The sequence below is a fragment of the Eptesicus fuscus genome, chromosome 14 (assembly GCF_027574615.1).
Source record: "Eptesicus fuscus isolate TK198812 chromosome 14, DD_ASM_mEF_20220401, whole genome shotgun sequence".
In the NCBI taxonomy this organism is placed as follows: domain Eukaryota; kingdom Metazoa; phylum Chordata; class Mammalia; order Chiroptera; family Vespertilionidae; genus Eptesicus; species Eptesicus fuscus.
The window spans coordinates 70,627,910-70,653,257 of NC_072486.1; the positions used below are offsets into that span (position 1 = coordinate 70,627,910).

Genomic DNA, 25,348 nt, shown 5'->3' on the forward strand with positions numbered 1-25,348 from the left:
AATCTCACACTAGAAACTAGATAACAGTAGAGGCCTCGCCCTGCCTTATAGTCAATTTTAAGAATCATTAACAGCAGTAAAGTTGCCAGGTGTGCCTTGAGAGTGAGATTTAATTGTTCAAAAATCGGGTCTGTTGGTCAATAGTCATCGAAGCCTGGTAAGCTGGTGTATTGTTAGGTAAACTCATCAGTAGAAAAAGTTTTAAATCTAAAAGGCAACTTCGCATTATTCATAAGCAGCTCTCTATGAGTTAGGGTGTCTTTCTCAAAGGTTTAAATTGTCGTCAAGGATTCCTGCTATAGGTAAACGACTTCTGAGATCATTACTTACCTCAAGGACAGTCACTACTTTGTCAGCATCCATACAAAAGCGGCTTGAGAAAGGTGTGTATTCTCGTATAACTCCAAGAAGTTGCTAATGATTGCTCCCATTCTCTCAAGCTGCAGACTATCCCTCCACCTCATGACTGGATTTTTGGGTGCCCTTTCTCCACCCACGCTGATGAGAGGGCCCTGTTCCTGTTCTTCATCAACTTTTAGGCAAAAATCCTGGAATGACAGATGTCTGTCATTCCCATTAGCTTCCTTTTCACTTCAGAGGCTGTACACCTCCGTAACTTCATTCTACATTTTCCCATAGCTGTTCTGTTCCAAATACCAGCTTAGCACTGAACTGGACTTGACAATTTTTTGAACAAACGTTATCTCGTCTTTTTGGCTTCTTCCCAGAGGCAAATATTTATGTTCTATCATTGTTTCAAATTCCACTCACATCATTTAAAAAAAAAAAAATCCTGTGTTGCTTTGACTTCATGAAAAAGCTAATTTTACTTCTACATTAAGCTGAATACAAAGGAAAACAAACCTGGGTGCTTGTTTATGGGTTCAGGGCCACTGTCCTTTGGCCTTAAAATGTCAGGAATGGCACTTCAAATGGCTTTCTGGTGCATGTTTCAGCCCCAGAGTATAGGAATCGACTCAGGCATTTATTGTCATATGTTCTTCAGCCACCAGGACATCAAGGCTCCGTAGCATGTCATTCTTTGGTGAATAAATTACTCCCACAAATCCTCCATCCCCTGGCTGTGGCTTAGGCCTTACATTTTTCAGCATCATCAACGTGAATCATTACTGTCATGATGTTTGTGGTGTAGTTTGAGAAACCTGGATCTAATACCAAATTTTTGGACTGGAACCCAGATTCTCTGTCTGCCAGAATCAAAGAATGAATACACGGACAGAAAGTGGTATAGCAAAGGTGGAGATTTATTGAAGAACAAGTACAGACTCCCACGTGGGGAGAGGGAAGAGTCCCACAGAACTGACTCCCAAGTAGGGAGGGGAAAAGGGTCCCACTGGGTTCCTCTTCCCTAGGGCTTATAAAGGCTGCAGATCCTGGTGCCTGATATCCCTCTGATGGGTCACTATTCCCTTAGACTGGTTACCATAGTAACTCCTGGGCTCAAAGGTTGAACCTCATGTGAGATTCTCCCTGCTCCTTCCTTATTGTTTTCCTATTCCCTTTGTGCTTTCTTCTTCTCCTTCTAGATGAAGGGCTTCCTTCTCTTTATTTTGTACATATAGACCTTTTGCTGTTCCCAGCTCCCTCATTCTATGGAAATGTACCTGTTGCAGCTTCTCAGCTCCCCTATTCTATGGAAATATACCTTCTGCTGCTCTACAGCCCTGTGCTTCCTCTATGGTACCCTTAATTTCCAAAATTTCTAAAATTTCCTAAACCTGTCCTATTTTACCCCCAAAATTCCTGTTTCAGATCCATACATACAGCCGGAGAACATTTAGCAACAACATCTTAATAGTTCATTTCTTCCTCAAGCTCCTCAGGAAAGCTTCTGGTCTTTCTCTTTCGTTTATGTGAACTATGGGGCATTCTAGGCAGTAGCCTCCCCTTGGCAACTGGAAGGACACATTTGCCAGAAGGACATCTTCATAATAAAGAGTTCTCCAGCATGAGGATTCCCCGACACCCACATTACAACCTTTTCCTGGTTGTGTGTTTCAGTTTCCCAAGTTATAGTTTTACCATGTATGTTGTTTTTTCAAGCTTGACTCGTTTCCCCCTGAAATTGACTTCTGTGACATAATAAACTATTAGGTATTTTGACAATAATCTATTGTTTCTTGGTTTTTAATTTTCAAACTAGTGAGTTTTCACAGTCCTCAGGCGAGAAGTTCATGCATAAAATGTGGAGCGAAGGGAAGAGTGCTCCTTCGGGAAGGGGAATGAAAGGAAAGGAGCCCCAGACAAGCAGTCTCAGGAGACGCCAGTGCTTCACAGACATGCTGACCCACTTTTAGACTTCTCCAGAATTGTAAGACAATCATTTGTGTTGTTTTAAAATCACTAAGTTTGTTAGAGCAGCAGTAGAAAATGAATAGAGGTGAGAAAGGACATTCTGAAAAGAAGAATCTGCAAAATGCAAAGGCTTAAAGCATAACCAATTTAGAGAAGGGGGTGGTTTGGAGGGTTTGGAGTCCCATAGTCAGATAGAAGAAGGGTTGGCGGAGAGAGTCATATCCATAGAGGCAAATTAGGTTACTCACAGCCAGGCGCAGGTCTTCTGCCTTTGATTTTGTTAATATTCACCTCAGGATATTTTTCCCATTGATTTTTAGAGAAAGTGGAAGGGAGGAAGAGTGGGGTAGAGAGAAACATCTGTGTGAGAGAGAGACATATCAATTGGTTGCCTCTGCACATGCCCCTACCAGGCTGGGAAATTAAACCTGCAACCCAGATGTGTGCTCTTGATCCAGAATCAAACCAGTGGTTCTTTGGTACCTCACCAGTGCTCTAACCACTGAGCACACTAGCCAGAGCTGGACTTCTGCATTTTAAAGCAGATTTCTATCTTTAACATAATTCTGGCAGTAATGACCTGGAAAAACTGGAAGTATGAGACCAAGAGGATTTTTACAGTCTATAGAATTTTACTACATTCTATCCACATTAGCCCGTCACAAAAACTTAAATTAGATGAATACAAGAGAATAGATTTTGTTAAACATAATAATATTCTCTACCATGCTTTTATCTTTGCTCATAATGATTCTTCATTTTCACTTATTTCATATAAGAATGAGCATAAGGGGCCATTATAATAAGTGTAGCAGTGTACTGTAATTTCTCCTAGGAGTTTACCATATGGCACCTGTCTCTTTGTTATTTAATTTAACTTGATCTGTTAAAAATCAGACTGGTAAGAGCTCATATGTCATACTCATTAAAGTGTCATATTCTTTAAAGGATCTATACCCAAAGAGACATACATCACTTTGATAAGGTAAGAAATATTTTATGCTGTACAGCTAAGAATAAAAACTCAATAAATGCACAAGAAACAAAAATTAAATGCATTTTAAAATAGAATTGCAGATAATTTTGCCTATTCAAGTCCTTGCTTTAATAACTCACTTGTCTTGGAAAATGCAATTTATTTTATTTTTTAAACAATTTTTCTTTTATTTATTTTTAGAGAGGAGTGGGGGAGAGAGAGAGAGAGAGAAATACCAATCTGCTGCCTCCTGCACACCCCCTAATGTGGATCTAACCTACACTCTGGACACCAGGAATTTAACCAGCAGTCTTTTGGTGCACAGGACGATTCCCAATCAACTGAGCCATACCAGCTAGGGAGGAAAATACATGCAATTAACTATTTAGGTGAATGCAACTCATCATTTAATTTGCCTACTTATAATGATAAACAACTTAAAAAATTACTCAATCCACATTATATGAAAGTAAAGATTATTGGCACTCATCAGCATTAATAAAAATGCAAATTAATACTACCTTGAGATATTTTACACTGACTAAAGCAGACATTATAAAAAGGTATACTAGAAATATTGTGGTGATATTAGTATACATATTCCTTACAAAGAAGAATTTATAAATTCTACATTTTTGTTCCAAATAAATGGCATTATATAGCAAAAGCCATAAGATGTTTGTTTTCTTTAATATAATTAACTTATCCTAATATATATAAAGAGCCAGGTGCCATCACACCCGAATGGACAACTGATCACCATGAGGTGCATGGAGCACCTCTCGATATTCCCCCTCCCCCGCTGGCCCCCGAGCCCCTCGCCATGAGAGGGTGGTGGCGGGCAGGACTAGGGACTGTTGAGTGACGGCGGCGGTGGGATGCTTGTGGAGGGGCAGCAAACTTAGCGGAGCAGTCACCAGGTGGCAGCGAGTTTTGCGGAGCAGTGACTGGGTGGCAGTGAGTTTCATGGAGCAGTTGCGGGGTTGGGGGAGCCTTGCAGAGCAGTCGTGGGGAGGAGGGAGTTTCACAGAGCACGATTTTGTATGTGCTGGGCCTCTAGTTATCATAATAATTCAACAATCTATAATGATTTTATTTTTATTTTTAATATACATTTTTATTGATTTCAGAGAGGAAGGGAGAGGGAGTGATGAAAGAGAATCAAGGATCAACTGTCTCTTGCATGTCCCCTACTAGGGATCCAGCCAACAACCTGGGCATGTTCCCTAATCAGGAATTGAACTCTGAATACATAGTTTGATGCTCAACTACTGGTTCATAGTTTGATGCTCAACTACTGAGTGACACTGGCCAGGCTCATTTCTATTTTTAAAGATAATAATTCAAGAGAAATAAAAAGTTTATTATCACAAAGATGTTTCCTTATAGTACATATTGCATTAAATTTAGAAATAATTGTATTTAACATTAAACTGCTAAATCATCAACACCAACACTATGAACTATTATGCACACATTAAATATAGTCTTGATGAGGAACACATAGAGAAATAAAAATGGCTTATTATAGATAAGGTAAAAATATCATAATACTCTGAGCAAACATTAATAAAATTGTATTTATGTGTAATGCCAAAATGAAATCAATGTGTTTTTATTTTATTTTATTTTATTTTATTTTCTGTTACATTTTTAGGGAGAAAATATTTTTTAAAGTTAATTAAATTTATTTACAACAAAAGGAGTAATTATCTTTACAGACAATGTGAAATTCAGATTTATCTTTACAATTCTGGTGTAAAAAATGGAAAAAATTTAGACAGAAGTTACATCTTTAATTACCTAAATACTTCAAATGCATTTTTTAAAGATTTAGTTTTAAATGTAGTAATAAAAGCATAATATGCTAAGTAGACTGAACAGCTGAACAGCTTTCCAGACATCATTCCGGATGTCCTTACAGACAAAGATGCAGTGGTGGGGGCCAATGCAGAGGTGGTTAGGGGTGATCAGGCAGGCAGGCAGAGTGGTTAGAGGTGATCAGTCAGGGAGTCGAGCAGTTAGGGGAACAGGCAGGCAGGCGAGCAGTTAGGGGCGATCAGGCAGGCAGGTGAGTGATTAAGGTTGATCAGGAAGGCAGGCAGGCCAGTGGTGAGGAGTCAGCAGTCCCAGATTGCAAGAGGGTACAGGCTGGGCTGAGGGACACCCCTCTAGTCCTATCTAAAGAGAGAATATGCTAATTGACCCTCACACCATGACAAAGATGGCAGTGCCCGCAGCCAATAAGGAGGGAATATGCTAATTGACTGCCTTGCCCTCAAAGATGGTGGCGCCCACAGCCAATAAGGAGGGAATATGCTTATTGACTGCCACGCCCTCAAAGATGGAAGCGCCCACAGCCACAAGATGGTGGTGTCCAGTCCCCTCAGTCCCACTGGGGCGGCAGGTGCACACCTGCCTCCAGAGTCCCCTAGTCCCCTCAGCCCCCCAGCTGCCCAGAGCTGGCCCGAGGTAAAGGCAAGCCTCAGATGGCAGCTGCCCAGCCACTCAGGGCCAGCCGAGTCTTGCGCTGCCAGCAGTGGCAGCATCTGAGGTGTGAAGGTGCATCGCCTTCCCCTGATCACCACGTTGCCACCTGCCCCTGAGGGCTCCCGAACTGTGAGAGGGGGCAGGCCGGGCTGAGGTACCCCTCTCCAATGCATGAATTTTCATGCACCGGGCCTCTAGTATAAAATAAATGACTACTGCTGCTTTTAGGGATATCATCATTCTGGCCTTATAAACTGCTTGATAACATCCAGAGAATATATCTCCTTGGTTCCTTCATCTTGCATATTAAATTCACACTGCTAAAATGTACTAGTATTTGAAATTCCTTGGAGAAATATTGGTATTCCCAGAATTAGCCAACATGGTAGCTGGGGACACAGAGATATTGTGTGATCTGAGAAGGTTTTATTTTTATCCAGCCACCCTGGTTTTCTAAAGATCTGCTATTTATAATAATTATTTCTATTCTTATATAGTATTTTTACTACTAATTCCATTTTCTACTCTTACAGAAATGGCTAGAAAATTTAGAATATACTAAAAATATTGTGTTAATAAGAAGTATGAATGTCTTATTTCTGGTTCTGATATTTATGACCAAAGTTTTAGATTTAGATGATGTGTAAATTTTGGAAAATATTTTCTTTACATACTTGGACATTTTTCTTATAGTTCAATTTTATTTAAAATTTTATTTAAAATATTTACTCAAATTCATCAAATGCTTTTTAAGCACTCAACTATTGTACAACATTGTTTTAACATAATTCTTAATTTGCATTTATAAGATCCCTAAAATTTTAAAAAGTGCATTTTTATAATAAGTCTAAGTTTATTATTGTGAATTTTTATATTGAATTCAATTTTATCTTACTTTATTAAATTTTTGTATTTAATTTCATTACTAAAATTTCTTCACATTTCTTATGTACTATATTTGTCAAGCTTTATGTTACACTAATGATGGATTGATTATTTTTGGTGTGCTATAAACATTTCTATGACATTGGTATTTCTGTTCTATGAAACTTAATTTGAACTCCCCCCAAATCATATGGGCCTGGTACATTTTTTACTAATAGGTATTTTTAAAAGCCTTTTCCTCAAGAAAACCATAATCTTGTTAACTGTCTTTTTAATCTTTATTGCTGAAAGTATTACATAGGTCCTCCTTTTTCCCCCATTAAGAGCAGGAACAAGACAGGCATATCTGCTTTAATCGCTCTTATTCAACATAATTTTGAGAGTCTGAGCCCCAGCAATCAGAGAAGAAATAAAAAGTATCCAAACTGAAAAGGAAGAATTAAAACTGTCATTATTCATAGATGACATGATACTGTATATAGAAAACCCAAGATTCCACCACAAAACTACTAGAATTTATAAGTTAATTCAATAAAGTAGCATGAAACAAAAAATATCCAAAAATTAGTTGCATTTTAATACACCAATAATGAAGAATCAGAAAGGGAATTAAGAAAACATTCCAATTTATAATTGCATCAAAATGAAATAAAATACCTACAAGTAAATTTAACCAAGTATGTAAAATATCTATATTTTAAAAATGTAAGACACTGAAGAAAGAAATTGCAGAAAATATGAGTAACTGGAAGCATATAACATTTTCATGGGCAGGGAAAAATAATATCATTAAAATGTCCATACTAACCAAAGAAATATATAGATTCGACACAATCCCTAGGAAGATACCAATGGCATATTTCACAGAACTAAAACAAATATTCCAAAATTTATGTGAAATCACAAAAACAAAACCAATAGCCACAGCAATCTTGACAAAGCAAAACACAGTTGGAGAACCACGCTATCTGATATCAAATTATACTACAAGGCCATAGTAATCAAGACAGAATGGTACTGGCATATAAACAACTACATCTATAATAATAAAAGTGTAATATGTTAATTAGACCAGGCATCCTTCCGGATGACCTTCCAGATGAAGCTGGGGCTGCGAGAGAAGCCCAGGTCCCAGGTGCCAGAGGGAAGCTGGTGCTGGCCGCCAGGAGAAGGAAGGCCTACTCTTGCATGAATTTCATGCATTGGGCCTCTATTATATCAATAAAACATACCAGGTAATAGAGAACCCTGAAATAAGCCCCTGCTTTTATGGTCAATTAATATTCAACAAAGAAGGCCAGAACATGGGTTAAAGATAAATGGTGTTGGGAAAATTTGACAGATAAGTGCAAAAAATGAAACTAGACCACCTTTTTACAATATACACAAGAATAAACTGAAAATGGATTAAAGACTTTACTGTTAGACTTGAAACTATAAAAATTCTAAAATAAAACAGAGACAGTAAAATCTCAGACATTTCTCATGGCAATATTTTTTCTTATATATATCCTCCAGCAAGGAAAGCAAAAGAAAAAATAAACAAAGGGTACGACATCAAATTAAATAGTTTTTTGCACAGCAAAGGGAACCATCAACAAAATGAAAAGATGGCCCACTGAATGAGAGAACATATATGCCAATGATACGTCTGAAAAGGCGTTAATATGCAAGATTTAAAAAGAACTTATACAATCTAACACCAAAAAACACCAATCCAATTAAAAAATAGAGAGATGATCTGAATAGACACTTCTGAAGAGAGGACATACAGACAGCCAATAGACACGAAAAGGTGCTCAATGTCATTAACCATCAGAGAAATGTAAATTAAAACCACAATGAGATTCCACCTCACACCTGTCAGAATGGTTATCATCAATAAATCAACAAACAACAAGAGTTGGCAAGGAGGTGAATAAAAGGGAATCCCTTTGCCTTTTTGGTGACAATGCACATTGGTGCAGCCACTATGGAAAGCTGTATGGAATTTCCTCAAAAAAATTAAAAATGGGAGGAGGAACCAAGATGGTGGCAAAGGTAAACACCTGAATTTGTTGTCTTACACAACCATATCAAAACTACAACTGAAAGAAAAAACGGATATCATCCAGAACCACGGGAAGGCTGGCTGAGAGGAAGTTCTACAGCAAGAAGGAAAGAGAAAAGCACATCTAGACTGGTAGGAGGTACAGAAGTACAGAAGAGTGAAGATACAGAGGTGCGCACGGAAACGGGCTGGCAACTGAGTACGCTGTGGTCTTTTTCAATCAGGAGGGAGATACAAACTCCTGACTGCTCTGAATTCCAGTACCGGGTGAGACTCTGGGGACCCAGACTCATATGGAGAGAAACTAGACTGTCTGGCATCGGGCCGGAACACGAGGGCGGCTTTGTGTCAGAGGTGGTCGCAGCGTTCATTGTTCCTGCACGGGGCCACAGGACACAGAGATCCAGAGACCTATCCGAGGCAGGGCTAATGGGCAACCATTGCTGTTTGCACCGCCCCATGATTCCCTGAAACCACGTCCCATCCAATTTACAACCCCACCCAAGCTGAGAGCAGAGGCACTTGCATATGAATGGCCTGGCCTTTTGCAACCTAACCTTACAAGCTGCAGCTGGGTCAAAGAACCCCAGAGCTTCCAAAAGATGGCCTAAGGCTCATCAGCAACCTGCATTGCTTCACAGCTGTGCCTCATCTGGGCACCTCCAACCCCCAAATTAAGAGGAGGAAACTGCAGATCTCTCTGTAGCTCCTGCTGGGTGGCCTCAGGCAGGGTTGACTTACCACCTCCTTGAAGATCCAAGAGCCAGGGCACCCAGTGGTCAAAGTGAGACCACACCAGATTACAACTCTTCAGATCCACAAGAGACACACTCAGGAGGCAGACTCAGTAAGCACAAAAGCCCCACTGAAGCAAGTCCTGCCCTATAAGGGTGTCTCCAACACAGCAATTCTCCCACTGTAGACACACAGCCAATTGGTCTGGAGGTCAATTCCACCCAGAGATATCAACAGCAATCAAGGCTTAACTACAACAAGACTGTGCACACAACCCACAAAGGGGTGCACCAAGAGTATCCACCTCAGGTGACTGGGGAGGCTGAGCCACTGGGCCCTATAGGACACCTAGCACACAAAGCCACCCTTTCAACACAGGGAAGCAGCCAAAATGCGGAGACAAAGAAACAGGTCACAAATGAAAGAAATGGAGGAAAGCAAACTACAAGATATAGAGTTCAAAACCACAGTTATAAGGTTACTCAAGAATCTTCTAGAAACCTCCGAGAAATTTAGTGAGATCCTCAAGGATATGAAAAAAGGACCAATTAGAAATTAAGCATACACTGACTGAAATAAAGAATAGTATACAGAGATCCAACAGCAGACTAGAGCAGTGATGGCGAACCTACGACACGCGTGTCAGCACTGACACTCGTAGCCATTTCTGACACGCGGCCGCTGAGAGGGCTGCATGCCAAGGATGAAACATTTGCTGCTCCTGAGGATGAAACATTTGTGACTAGAGTCTTGGAGTTAGTTTATTCCTCAAAGTGACACACTACCCGAGTTAGGCTCAGTTTTTTGGCAAAGTTTGACACACCAAGCTCAAAAGGTTGCCCATCACTGGACTAGAGCATCCCAAGAATCAAGTCAAAAATTTGAAATACAAAGAAACAAAAAACACCCAACCGGAAAAGCAAAAAGAAAAAAGAATCTAAAAATATGAAGATAGTGTAAGGAGCCTCTGGGACAACTTCAAGCATACCAACATCCGAATTATAAGGGTGCCAGAAGAAGAGAGCGAGCAAGATATTGAAAACCTATTTGAAGAAATAATGACAGAAAACTTCCCCAACCTGGTGGAAGAAATAGACTTATAAGTCCAGGAAGCCCAGAGAACCCCACACAAGAGGAATCCAAAGAGGTCCACACCAAGACACATCATAATTAAAATGCAAAAGACAAAAGACAAAGAGAGAATATTAAAAGCAGCAAGAGACAAACAGTTAGTTACCTATAAGGGTGTACCCATACAACTCAGCTGATTTCTCAACAGAAACTATGCAGGCCAGATGGGAGTGGCAAGAAATATTCAAAGTGATGAATAGCAAGAACCTACAACCATGATTACTCTACCCATCAAAGCTATCATTTAGAATTGAAGGTTAGATAAAGAGCTTCACAGATAAGAACAAGCTAAAGGAGTTCATCACTGCCAAACCAGTATTATATAAAATGCTGAAGGGTATTCTTTGAGAAGAGGAAGAAGAAGAAAAAGGTAAAGATAAAAATTATGAACAACAAAGTGACAACAAATACATATCTATCAACAAGTGAATCTAAAAATCGAGTAAAAAAATATGATGAACAGAATAAACTGGTGAATATAATAGAATCTGGGGCATAGAAAGAAAGTGGACTGACAATTCTTGGGGGGGAAGGGGGTGTCAGGGGTTCAGGGAGAGATTGGACAAAAATCGAACACCTATGGAGGAGGACAGTGGGGGGTGTAAGGGCAGAGGGTGGTGTGGGAACCGGGTGGAGGAGAGCTATGGAGAGAAAAAAGAGGAACAACTGTAATAATCTGAACAATAAAGACTTATTTAAAAAAATAATAAAAAACACTTCACAGAAAAAAAAAAAATTAAAAATGGAACTGCCTTATGACCCAGTGATTCCACTTCTGGAAATATATTCAAGGAAACCTGAAACTCTAATTAGAAAGAATACATGCACTCCCATGTTGATTGCAGCATTATTTACAACTAGAGGCCTGGTGAACAAATTCATGCACTAGTGGGGTCCCTCATCCTGGCCTGTGGGATCGGGCTGAAACTGCTCTCCAACATCCCATGAGGGGTCCCAGATTGCAAGAGGGTGCAGGCCAAGCCAAGGAACCCCATCGGTGCACATTTGGGGCCAGGGAGAGACACGGGAGGTTGGCCAGCTGGGAAGGGACTGCGGGAGGGCTCCAGGGCATGTCTGGCCTGTTTTGCTCAGTCCTGATCGGCCATACCCCACCAGCAAGGTAACCTATCAGTCAGAGTGTCTGCCCCCTGGTGGTCAGTGCACGTCATAGTGAGTGGTTGAGTGTCCTTAGCATATCATTAGCATATTACACTTTGATTGGTTGAACGGCTGACCGCTCTACCACACACTTAGCATATTAGGCTTTTATTATAGAGGACTAGAGGCCCAATGCATGAAATCTGTGCAAGAGTAGGTCTTCACAGCAGGGGCGGCTGCCTGGATCCCTCACAGCCGTGGCGGCTTCCTCAATCCTGCAGCTACAGCCCAAGCATCATCTAGAAGGTCCTCTGGTCTAATTAGCATATTATGCTTTTATTATTATAGATTATTACAACTTTTCATTGCTTTTATTGATTTTTTTCTTTCTCTCTCTCTCCCTCCCACTTATGTAAAATTTTAACATAATTTCTATAATCAGAACCAGACCATAATGTATATGTACAGAACTGCCAAAAGAAGACCCCTTCATTTGTTCTATTCTTTCACCTATGTTCCCATCCATCTGCCTGTGCGTAACCACTGCTCTGCAGCTTTGGTTTATTACTATACTCCCATTTTTTCTTTTAGAGAGGAGACAGAAGCATATTTTCTGATCCCCTCACACCATATTTTTAACACAATATGGAACATATCTATATTGCTTTGAACTTTTTTTTACTTAAATATGCTAAAGACACCATTCTGTCTACATACATTGATGATTTAGCTAATATGTTATGTTTGGACATTTAGTTTTTCAATTACAAATAATGAGGATGTGTCTTCCTATTACATTTGTGGAGGAAATATTACTGGGGCAAATGGTAATAAGTAGATTTGATGGATATTCCCAAATTCCCTTCATTAGAGTTGTGCAAACTAGCATCCCTTGGCAATTTATACCAGTGTTGTTGTTTTTCAATACAACCTCATCACAGAGTGATTTGTAATATCCTATTACTTTATCTATTTACCTATCTATCACCTATCCAGTAATCCATCCATCCATCCATCCATCCATGTAATTTCTCTAAATTTTCTCACTCTTGTAAGTAAAAACAATATGTCAGTATAGTTTTAATTTATATTTCCCTTATTATAAGTAAAGTTACCAACTTTTCTTACAATTTAAGGGCCTATTTGTCATTTTTATATATTCTGCTTAAGTCTTTGCCCATATTTAGTACTTCTTTATATTTTAAAACAATCTTTTTATTTATTTTAAAAATTTATCTTTATTGTTGAAAATATCACAGATGTTCCCCTTTTTCCCCCATTGACCCCTCCAGCCCACACCTGCCCCTCCCAGGCCTTCACTACACTATTGTCTGTGTCCATAGGCTATGCATATCTTACCTTATAAAAGACAAATATGCAAATTGACCGCACCTTTGCTACGCCCAAGCCATGCCCACCAACCAAACCACGCCCACCAGGAAACTGTTGCAGGGATGTTGGGGTGTGGTGAAACCCAAGGCCGGGAAAGCCTCGGGCGGAGGCTTTCCCGGCCTTGGGCACCAGCGGGGAGCCTGCATGGATTGCAGGCAACGACCAGGGGGTCGGCTCCTGCATTCCGTAGCAGGGACACTGGGTGCGGCCGAGCCCAAGGCCACCTCCCGGGGCCAAGCCCCAACCCTGAAAGAAGGCAGAAGGCGGTGGCCACAGCCTAGGCCTGGGTCCCCGGTGCCGGCAGAAAACTGATGCAGGCAGCCAGGTGAATGAAGGTCTATTGCACGAATCTTCGTGCAAATGTGCTACTAGTATGCATATAAATTCCCCTGTTTAATCTCTCCCCACCACTCTACCCCCACCTTCCCTCTGAAATTTGTCAGTCTGTTCCATGCTTCTATGTCTCTAGACTTATTTTGTTAATAAGTTTACTTTGGTCATCAGATTCCACATATGAGTGAGATCATGTGGTGCTTATCTTGTTCTGACACAGCAATTTTTGGTTCATAGCAAAATCTTTGCTCCACTGTATTTTCTCTACTCTTTGTCTGTTTCTGGGGTCTAGTCTGTTCTATCAATCGTAGTCTGTTCTTTCATCAATACAACTTTGTCTTGATTATTGTAGATTTATAGTAAGTCTTGAGGTTGCCTAGTGCTATTTCTGTTGGCTACTTTGTGTCTGTTGGCTCTCCATATAACTTTAATGCACTATGTCGATACCCACAATATCATTTGCTGGGATTTTTATTTGGATTGTATAATGTCTATTCATCAAGTTGGGAAGAAGTGACATTTTGAATATAGAGTATTCTTATTCATGAACCTGAAATATATTTATATTTATTTATTTTTTTTTTACTTCAACATTTTTGGTTTTCCTCATATAGCTATTGTACATTTTTTTTAGATTTATCCCTGGTTATGTATATTTTTTGTGCTAATGTTAATGGTATTGTGTTTCAAATTCTACTTGTTAATTGGTAGTATATAAAAAAGTGATGAACTTCTGTGTGTTAATCTTGTTTATGGTAATTTTATTATAATCACTTATTAGTTCAAGGTGTTCTTTTTGTGTGTCAATTTTTCAGATGATCCATATAGATAGGCAAGCTATCTGTAAACAAAGACAGTATAACTTTTATTCCCTTTTTTTTTTTTTATTTTGATCGATTCGCTAGAACTTTCAGTAAAATGTTGAAAATGAGTGGTTAGAGGAGGGACATCCTTGTCCTATACTTTATCTTACGGGAAAGCTTTAAGTTTTTTACCGCTAAGTGATTTTAATTGTAGGTTTTTTGTAGATATTCCTTATCAAGCTTTTCCTTGTTTACTAAGTACTTTGATCAGAAATGGTTGTTGGACTTTGTCAAATCCTTTTTCTGCATCAGTTAACATTAACATGTAATTTTCTTTTAAACCTGTTGATGCTATGGATTACATTAATTGACTTTCAAATATTGAACCTGCCTTACATATCTAGGAGAAATCCTATTTGTTTTTCTTGTTTAATTATTTTAATAAATTGTTGAATTTGATTTGCTACTATTTTGTTGAATTTTTTTGCATCTTTGTTCATAATGTTGCAGAAAACCGGAAAAAAAATTAAACAACATTCAGAGAGTTTGGAGTCACACTTTATTCACCAGTGGGCTTAGAGAAAAATTAATTCAAATTCTAAGCAGAACTACCCTTTTTATTAAAGAGTCACCCCTATGTGTGCTTAGTGGTTATCTCTCTTGTGGCCTTGAAAACAACACAGTTCTATCCAAGTGAAAAATACATCCGGGATGGCATGAGAGTATGGGCATATCTAGTCTCTGGCCTTACAAGGTCAGACAGCTTAGTTTATCTTCCTTATTATGCAAGCAGGCTAGAAAGCAAAGTTGTTTTTTCAGAATATTTGTCTAAAAAATAGCAGAGAATTTCAAACAGTAGTTTTACAAAATAGGGTTAACCTTCTCAATAAGAGATATAGATCTATAGGTTTTGCTTCTTTTTTCTTATGTCTTTGACTGGTTTTGGTGTTAGGGTAACGCTGGCCTCAAGTGATGAATAAACAGCAGTTCCTCTGTTTCTGTCTTCTGAAAGAGATTATAGAAAATTGATACAAGTCCTTCCTTAAATGTTTGGTAGAATTCACTAATGAACCCATCTGAATTCAGTGCCTACTAATTTGAATTTTTGCATTGGCTAATATCTGCTAATATGTTGACTGTTAATGAGAAGCGTGTGGTATCTTTTTAAAGAATTTTAATGGAAGTATCACTTGAATTTCTGTACTTAGTAAAATACTGGTTTTAGGGTTAAGATTATTTAAATTATGCATGCCATGTTAAAAAATTAAACATCACTTATTATTTCCTTGAAGGTGTTTTTTAATTTGTTTGTTTGTTTTCCCGAAATGGTTACAAATTATGCAAAGGTATTTCCATCCCCTGTGGAGAAAATCTCCTTCGATCTATTAATAAAGCGGCAAAAAAGCGTTAACATAGCAGATCTGATTGTAACTGAAAGGCCTGCTTAGAAGTTTGACCACTGGCTTGTGCCCTGCCCAGGAACTTGGGTTTGGTGGTGGTGGTGCGGGGGGGGGGGGGGGGGTAGTGGGGGGGCGGGGATTATTATCCCTCTAATGGATAAGAGTGGCTCACTGTGCCTAACCTGTTTGTATAACCTATGTGGGTTATGGGTTGGTTATACATGGGTTATGGGTACTCCCTTCTTTTCTCCTAGGAGTCAAATTTTGACACAGCCTAGGCAGAGGGTGTTTGTGTGACCAGCCCCTCCTAGAAACCCTGGACACTAAGTCCCTAATGAACTTTCCTATAGGTAGCATTTCACATGTGTTGTCAATTCTTGTCGTTATGGGAAATAGGCACCGATTCTGTGACTTCATTGGGAGAGAACTCGGAAACATGCACCTGGTTTCATCAAGACTCTGTCCCATAGGGCTTTTCCCTTTGCTGATTGTGCTTTCTGTCATGACCCTGTGATAAATGATGGACTGTATGCTGAGTTCTGTAAGTTCTCCTAGCAAATCATCCAACTGGGGCTGATCTTATGGATCTCCAACACATAAGGTGCTAAATTAAAATTTAGCAGAGAATTTCCTAATATTATATCAACATTTTATCCCTAGAATAAATCCACTTGATTACGGTATATCAGTTTCTTAGTTGGATGTTGTCTTCTGTTCGCTAATATTTTTAAAACTTAAATCAGTATTAATGTTAAATTTGTCTGTAATTTTTATTTCTAACTGTTTTTATCAGGTTTAAGTGTAAATTTAGAAGTGTTCCTTTATTTTCTATGAGCTTGGAAAAGTTGGAAAAACACAGGGATTATCCAGTCTTTGAAATTTTATTAGAATTTTCCTTCAAAAGTACCTGGGCTTGATGATTTATTGTGAGGATGTTTCTTAACACATTAATATATGCTAAATGGAAATTAGCCTACTTAGGCTTTAATCCATAATAAGGTTCGTTTTAACAAATCATATTTCCCTAGGAAATGATCATTTTATCTTTCAAATATATTGCAGAGAGAACTTAGAGTCTTAAAAGAATGTATTCTGTTTCAATGATTACTTCCTCCTTGTCTCTTCTTAATTTTTTTTATAATTTATGTTTTCATCTTTTCCCTTAAGTTGTCTGATAATTGGTCTTTTTGAATACATTTTTACTAAAACAAATCATTTTTATTAATTATATACCAGCTGTTTCCCAATCTTTACATTGTTGAATTTTGCTTTTGTCTTTGTTCTTTCCTATCTTGTTCTTTCTTTTATTTTGCGAGTTTTTCTTTTCCCATTTTTTTAAAGCTGGGAATTTTATTTACTTATATTTTTATTAAATTTATTAGGGTGACATTGATAATAAGATTATATTGGTTTCAAGTGTACATTTCTATGATACAGAATCTGTATACTGCATTGTGTCCCCAACACCCAAAGTTAACTCATCTTCTGTCACCATATATTTAGCCACCTTTACCCTAAACTACTTCCTGATCCCCCATCCCTCTGGTAACAATACTGCTGTCTGTGTCTATGAGTTTCCCTTTTATATCCCATACTAGCAGCCCATTTGCACGAAGATTCATGCAATAGACCTTCATTCACCTGGTTGCCTGCACCAGTTTTCTGCCGACACCGGGGACCCAGGCCTTGGCTGTGGCCACCGCCTTCTGCCTTCTTTCAGGGTCGGGGCTTGGCCCCGGGCGGCGGCCTTGGGCTCGGCCGCACCCAGCGTCCCTGCTAAGGATCGCAGAAGCCAACCCCCAGTGGTTACCTGCGATCCGTGCAGGCTCCCCGCTGGTGCCCAAGGCCAGGAAAGCCTCTGGCGTAGGCTTTCCCAGCCTTGGGCTCGGCTGCACCCCAGCGTCCCTGCGAGGGTTTCCTGGTGGGCGTGGCTGGTGACCCTGGCTGGTGGGCATGGCTTGTGGGTGTAGCGAAGGTACGGTCAATTTGCATATTACTCTATTATTAGGTAGGATATGAGTGAAATCATATAGCTCTTAGCTTTTTTTGACTAACTTATTCCACTTACCATGATATTAACAAAGTCCATCCACATTGTTACAAACAGCATATTTTATCTTTTCTTATGTCTGAGTAGTATTCTATTGTATACTATTATATGTACCACATCATCTTTATTCAATCATCTATTGAAGGACACTTTGGTTGTCTCCATGTCTTGGCCACCATGGATAATGCTGCAATGAACATAGGGGTATGTATATCTTTACAAATAAATGTTTTCAAATTTTTGAGGTAGATACCCAGAAGAGGGGTTGCTGGGTCTTAATTTTCTGAGCAACTACCATACTATTTTTCAAAGTGTCTGTACCAGTCTACATTCCCACCAACAGTGAATTCTGGTTTCACTTTCTAGTTGAAAATAGACATTATAACAGGTGTGACTTGTATCTCACTGTAGTTTTGATATGCATTTCCCTAATAACTAATGAAGTTGAGCATCTTTTCATATACCTGTTGGCTATTTGTTTCTTCTTGGGAGAAGTATCTCTTCAAGTCCTCTGCCCATTTTTTAATTGGAGTATTTATTTGTGTGGGAAGGACTTATATTCTTTAACATTTTTGAGAAAATGTTAAAAAATATAAGGCTATAAAACTGTATATAAAACTTTAAGGCTATAAAACTGTATCTGGCCACTTTCTTAAGTTTCCCCTACAGTCTGATGTAGTGTATTTTTTATTATGATTAAATTTTAGAAAACACATTGCTATTTATTATAATTTACATTTTATCTATAGTTTAATGTAAACAGAAATTAATATACAATTAGCATACATTATAAATGCCAAAAAGGCCACTTGTTTAAAATTTCCAAGTTGACCATAAGTAGCTACAGCAGCATAACACCTATGAAGTATAATTCATTATAACAGTATAACAGCTGTATATAGCCTTCACTTTTTATTAAAGAAATAAAACAAACAAACAAAACCTACCAAAACTTCCTAAAACAGAATATGAAACAGCTTCAAAGTAATGAAAAAATCCTGTGTTGGAAATAAAAGAGTTTCTTGATTTCCTATTTCTACCTGATAAAGGCCAAAGAACTTCAATAGTTCACAAGCTATGCTGAGATAAATTAGAGAAGAAACATAAAAAAAGATATTTGTGTAGAGTACATTGCTCACAGATGCAACAAATTGGTCTTTCTGAAAATGATACCGGAGCAATGGAGGCAGCTAAGAGCTTGTTAGCAATTCCTACAGGTCTCAGGGGGTTCTAACTGTTCAAATCCAGAACAGAACACAGTCCAGTCTATTTCCACAGAGGTTCAAAAGAGTTTGCAAAACTTGCTCTGGAAATCTTCAGGGGAAAAATACTTCACTTCTGTTTTCTGGTAACTTTCAATATTCTCTGAATAGTCCTCAAAACCATTTTAGGTTGGCCCCCATGGCCCATGAATCTGGTAACATTGATGGGAGTCATATCATTCTGACAGCTGACCTCACTGAAGCCATGTTAGTGGGCAAGAGTGTCCAGTTACTTTTGGCCATGATGGGCAGGTTTCCTAAAGTGACATTTGTTGTGAGGTTTGTTCTATATATTGTTAGCTCTCCTTTATAGAGCATATTTTAGTATTTATTTTCTTACTTTTTCTTTTTGTTACTTATTGTCAGAGATAGCTGGAGCCCTGCATGAGCACCGCTGCTCTGCGTTGCTCTGAGTCCATATATTCTTCTAAATTCTTCCCGACTATGCCAAGGCAGGTCCCTTCTCAAACCCTGCCCACTGTACTAACACTTGGGAACTTAGCCCATGTTCCTCCCTATCCTCTGCTCACTAGTTACAGGTGTTGGGTCTGAGTCCCCCTTACTGGGACTGGACCTCCTTAGACACCGGGTCTTAGATGAAGAAGCCATGAGAAGTTGAGGGTATATAAGAATGAGTCTTTATTGCAGGAGCCAGTGGCCAGAAGCCATTAGACAAGATAGTCCTTCATAACAGTGTCCCAATCAGGCAGCCATACACCGGCTGGTAAATACCTATCTTTCCCACATAGTAGTAGCAGTCTCTGTTCCCACAGTTATTATCTGAGCAGCCACACGCTGCCTCTAAACTCATTGCCTTGTATTGTAACAGTACCTGAGCTCTCTGGCTCAGCAGCTTCTCCTGTCTCTCCTGCCCAGCACACTGGCTGGTTAACATGGTAGCTATACCTGAGCTCTCTGTGAGCTCTTAGCCTTACATCATGGCAGGATCAGCTCTCAGCTCCATCTGAGCTCCCTAGTCTTTTCCCTTCCTAGTTGCTCTTTAGCAGAATAGCTAGTCAGGAGCCTGTATAACTACTCCAGAGACAAAGAAGGCTAGTTGCCAACAGTGACACCAATCATTTGGATTACAGAGGGCACAGCGTACTGTGGGATCGATGTGGCCTTGCAGATATTTATGGTATCTCAGCCTTGGACATTTTATTAAGATTCCTATGTTCAGAGCAACCTTGGCCATCAGGCATACTATCAACAAGGCCTCTACGCTCTAATTAGCCTTGGACATTTGAGGAATCTGGTGTGGTTCCCACACTTATCTTTGTGCAAGCATCTAGTATTTTAATAATGTCTCCTATATTTATATCTATACTAATAAAAGGGTAATATGCTAATTAGACCAGATGTCATTCCAGACATCATTCTGGACGTCCTTCCAGAAGCCAAGGCTGGAGGGAAGACTGGGTTCTGGGTGCCAGAGGGAAGCTGGTGCTGGCAGCCGGGAGAAGGAAGGCCTACTCTTTCATGAATTTCGTGCATCAGGCCTCTAGTTTTTCTGTAATTTTCATTTCCCCTACATTCTCTCTCACATCATGTACTTACTCATACAGACCATTACAAAACTTTTCTCTATTGGTTCCATGCAATTTCCCCCCAGTAACTGGTTAATCTTGTAAGGCTCTGTGGTTAAGGCACCACTCTTTCTCACCTGAGTTATTGCAGTAATTTCCTAACTGTCTTTTGATTTTTACCCTTGTTTCCTTAAAATTTATTCTCAACGTGGAAGCTAGTGTGATTTTTTTTTTTAAATGGCAAACAAATGTTATCCCTCCTCTGTTGAACTGCCTCCAATAATAATGGCTTTCAGTATCTCTAAAATTACTTAAAAACGCCCACCAATGTCCAACATGTTCTGAGCCTTTCTTTCTTATATCTCCTTGACTTTATTTCTTACTACTTCTCTTCTCCTTTATAGCATTTCATACTCCCTGGATGTAGGGTTATAGGTATTACATTGATATTGCTCCTGTTTCTTCAGTCAAACTTTTTCTCATGGTGAGGGAATAGAGTTTCTGAGATTCCTGTAGAAAATAATACAAACATTTAATCAATTTTAATGACACTTTAAAAAATAAATAGGAGATAATAGAATATAGTTTTAGAAAAATATTTTATTGAGATCAGAAATCTGTTCGCTTATGATTGTGAATAGGTACTTAAAGAGAATATTTAAATTTCTATTTTTGAACTTATACTTTAGAGTCATTACCTTTGAGTTAAAAGCTACTAAATAATATTAATCTAGAATGATAAAGCAATCAGTTAAAATAAATTTTTTCAACATTTTATTTGAACTAACTGTGCACTACAAGTGACTTTTTGACTTATTATATAGTAATCCATATTTCCAGGCCTTTTTTGAAAATATATGTAAACATTGCCAATAATTTAAAATCCCTAAAAAATAGGAAAGAGTTGATATTTAGGAAACATTTTTATTGAGGGTCTTGTATAGCATTATCTTATCTAATCTATATAGATAAAAGCCTAAGCAATGGAATGACTGAATGACCAAACGACTGGTCGACCAGTCGCTATGATGCACACTGACGACCAGGGGGCAGACACTCAATGCAGGAGCTTCTCCCTGGTGGTCAGTGTGCTCCCACAGCCAACCTCCGTTGGCCGGCCAACTTCCCATGGCCTCTCCCCACAGCCAGCCAGCCCTGATGGTTCCAATCAAGGCAGCTGGCCAACTTCCCACGGCCCCTCCCCCCAGCCAACCTCTCACAGCCCAGATGGTCCCAATCGCCGACCAGGCCGAGGGACCCCATCCATACACGAATTCTGGCCTCTAGTTATTATAATAAACAAAGAAAGTTAATAGTTTAACCCCATGTACAATGAAACCATGTCTCAGAAAGGCAAAGTGATTCTTTCAATGTCATAGAGCAAGAATATGTCAGAACTGGAATTTAAATTTCTCTCTAGTTGTATGTTTTGCTCATCCCACTGTGTCATGCCCTGGCCTCATAGTCAATAGTAACTACTTTTGTTATAATGACCTCAACTTTTTACTCACTGGTATTAACATCTTTATGTACTAGGAGAAATGTCTAATATCATATAACATTAAATTGAGTTTAAAATAGTAAGGCATACTTTATTATATATCATGTCAATAACATAAGTGTAGCATTTTTATTTTTAAAGTAATATTTTAGCAATTAGGATAATTTTAAAAATAATTTTCTTTTATGGAGTATAATGTACATACAGGAAAATCTATTCTTTTTGATGTATAGTTTTGTGAATTTTGAAAAATGTACTCATAACTCTTCAATCACTACAAAATATTACACTGTGCCTCTGTGTTTTAATCCCTACACCCAGCTGTAATTCAATAATCACTGATCTGTTCTTATATGTTTTATGTTCCTACAGTTTTTCTTTTTTAAGAATGTCATATAATTAGAACCATATTGGATGTATCCTTTTCTATCTGCCTTTTTACCTTTAAAAAATATATTTGAGAGTTATCCATGCTGTTGTGTTATGTATCATTGGTTTGTTTCTTTTCACTGTTGAATCACTATTTCATTGCATACATGTATCACAGTTCATTTATTCACTTACACATTGAACATTCTTTCCAGGTTTTGACAAAAATGAACCAAGCTACTATAATCTCTGTGGAAAGGTTTTTGTTTGAACATAAGTTTCATTTCTCTTAGATAAAATCTAAAAATGAGGTTGCTGGTTTTTATAGAATCTGTTTAACTTGATAAGAATCTGTCAAACCATTCTCAGTGCAATTGTACTATAAAGGTAGATTTAATATTGTATTGTAACTATACCTGTTACCAACAGAATTTCCTAATACTAATAATGTACTTTAATCTTCTTTGATGATGTATGGCCACCCATTTATCCTAAATATTTCCTATGTTAGTAAAGTTGATTTCACAGCATTCAGACTCATATCTTTTTTTTTTTTTAATTTTTTTTAAATTTCTTTATAGATTAAGGTGTCACATATTTGTCCTCATCCCCCCATTCCCATCCCACCCCCCTCCCCACGCATGCCCCAACCCCCTGTTGAACTTAACCGTTGGATAGGCTCATATGCATGCACACAAGTCCTTTGGTTGAACTCTCCCCCTCCCCCCACCCTCCCATATCCTCCCTCTGAGGCCCGATAGTCCGATCGATGTCTCCTTGTTTCTGGTTCTGTTCTTGTTCCTCAGTCTATGTTGTTCATCATTTCCCCTAGATGCGCGAGATCATATGTCACTAGATATATACTTATAAGAACTGAATGTGAGACGAGCAATAATGGTTATGCTGACAGGCAAATGAATCAGTCTGTAGTAAGTTTCTTTCTGGACCAACAGTTCTTTTGAGACCCAATTTCAATGTCCACCAGTTCCTTATGTGTACATGTCAGCACTGACCCCTCAGCTCTGGATGGTGGACAAATGGTGGTAACGGAGGTCCGATTCCCTCTGGTTTGGTCTCCGCCGGACCCAGGGGCACGGCTTCACCCGGACTAAGGGGCACGTGGCCTCACCCAGACCCAAGGGGCGCGTGGCCTCCCCCGGGCCCGGGACCCAGCCTCACCCGGATGGATCCAGGGCCACACGGCCTCACCGGGACCCAGGATCCGGCTTCACCCGTATCCAGGGGCACATGGCCTCACCCGGGCCCAGGGACCCAGCCTCATCCGGGTCCAGTGGCGCGTGGTCTCACCCGGACCCAGGGGCGCGTGGCCTCACCCGGGCCCAGGGACCCAGCCACACCTGGGTCCAGGGGCGCGTGGCCTCTCTCAGACCCAGGGGTGCATGGCCTCACCCAGATCCAGGGACGCGTGGTCTCACCCGGACCCAGGGGCGCGTGGCCTCACCCGGGCCTAGGTGCACGAGACCTCACCCAGATCCAGGGACACATGGTCTCACCTGGACCCAGGGGCACTTGGCCTCTCCCAGACCCAGGGGCGCGTGGCCTCACCCGGATCCAGGGACACATGGCCTCACCCGGACCCGGGGGCGCATGGCCTCTCCCAGACCCAGGGGCGTGTGGCCTCACCCGGACCTAGGCGCGCGAGGCCTCACCCGGATCCAGGGACACATGGCCTCACCCGGACCCGGGGGCACGTGGCCTCTCCCAGACCCAGGGGCACGTGGCCGCACCCGGGCCTAGGCGCGCGAGGCCTCACCCAGATCCAGGGACACATGGCCTCACCCGGACCCAGGGGCGCATGGCCTCTCCCAGACCCAGGGGCACGTGGCCTCACCCGGGCTTAGGTGCGCGAGGCCTCACCCAGATCCAGGGACAAATGGCCTCACCCGGACCCAGGGGCGCATGGCCTCTCCCAGACCCAGGGGCACGTGGCCTCACCCGGACCTAAGTGCTCGAGGCCTCACCCGGACCCAGGGGCTCGTGGCCAGACTCATATCTTAATAATGGAAGTTCAGAGTTCATAATGAATAACACATTAGTAGTAAGTTGAAATATTTTTAAATGAATGAGTTTTTCAGCACTTTTCTCATTTAAATGATTAATATGTTCTTTAAATTTTTATAATAATTTAATCCACATATTAAATTATTATAAATGAAACCTAAGTATTTCAAACAACTAGAAAAACTATATTAAAATTAGAATTTAGAAAACTTTATTTTAAGAATAATTTTAACTTGAAAAAGTAACAGTGCAGAGGTCACTGTGCAAAGCTAATTTAACAACATATATTTGACAACCAGCCTTTTAAAACTGCATTCTGTTCTCAGATGAGCATTCCAAGGGTATCTTAATGTTTATAACAAGTAGGTTTCTTCTTGAAAACTCCAAAATATGGAACACTAATTATGGGGATATGAAAATACCCCATTTTCTCAGGTGGAATAACCATTTCTCAAATGGATCTAAGTGTGTGGTAGTATATCTGAAGAAAAATCCCATGAGGATCATCAGTCAGCCCTTCACTGCTTGACTATATCTCCATATGATTTGATCAATGCAAATTAATGTATTAAACACATTAAAATCACATGTTAAAAGCTTTCTCTTCAATATCTTGAATAGGAATCACACATGTTGTCTCTGGGGCATACCAGTACTTTTTATTTCTTTCTGTGTATTTTTCCATATTTTACAAGCTCTATGCAATGAATACCATTTGTCATTAGAAAAAATGCATGATTCTTGTTGATAAGGAATAGGATTAACAATATTCTCAAGGTACAAATATTTTTTGCCCATCTTAAAAGTCAATTTTACTGCTTATGAGTCTTCCTCTAACCCTTCAATTTATATTATCTATCTTTTTTTTGAAACTTCTACAATTCATCCTCAAAGCATTATTGACTCTGACTCAGATACATCTACACTAATAAAAGATAAAGATGCAAATTGACTGTACCTTCGTGACACCCACCAGCCAATCAGGAATAAGTATGCAAATAAACCCAAC

The 25,348-nt window shown here is 39.6% G+C and overlaps 1 pseudogene; it reads right to left on the reverse strand.

Annotated features, from left to right (window-relative positions):
- Nucleotides 1–906: 906 nt before the first annotated feature.
- Nucleotides 907–17,704, reverse strand: LOC129151392 (ADP-sugar pyrophosphatase-like; annotated as a pseudogene).
- Between the last annotated feature and the right edge of the window lie 7,644 nt (nt 17,705–25,348).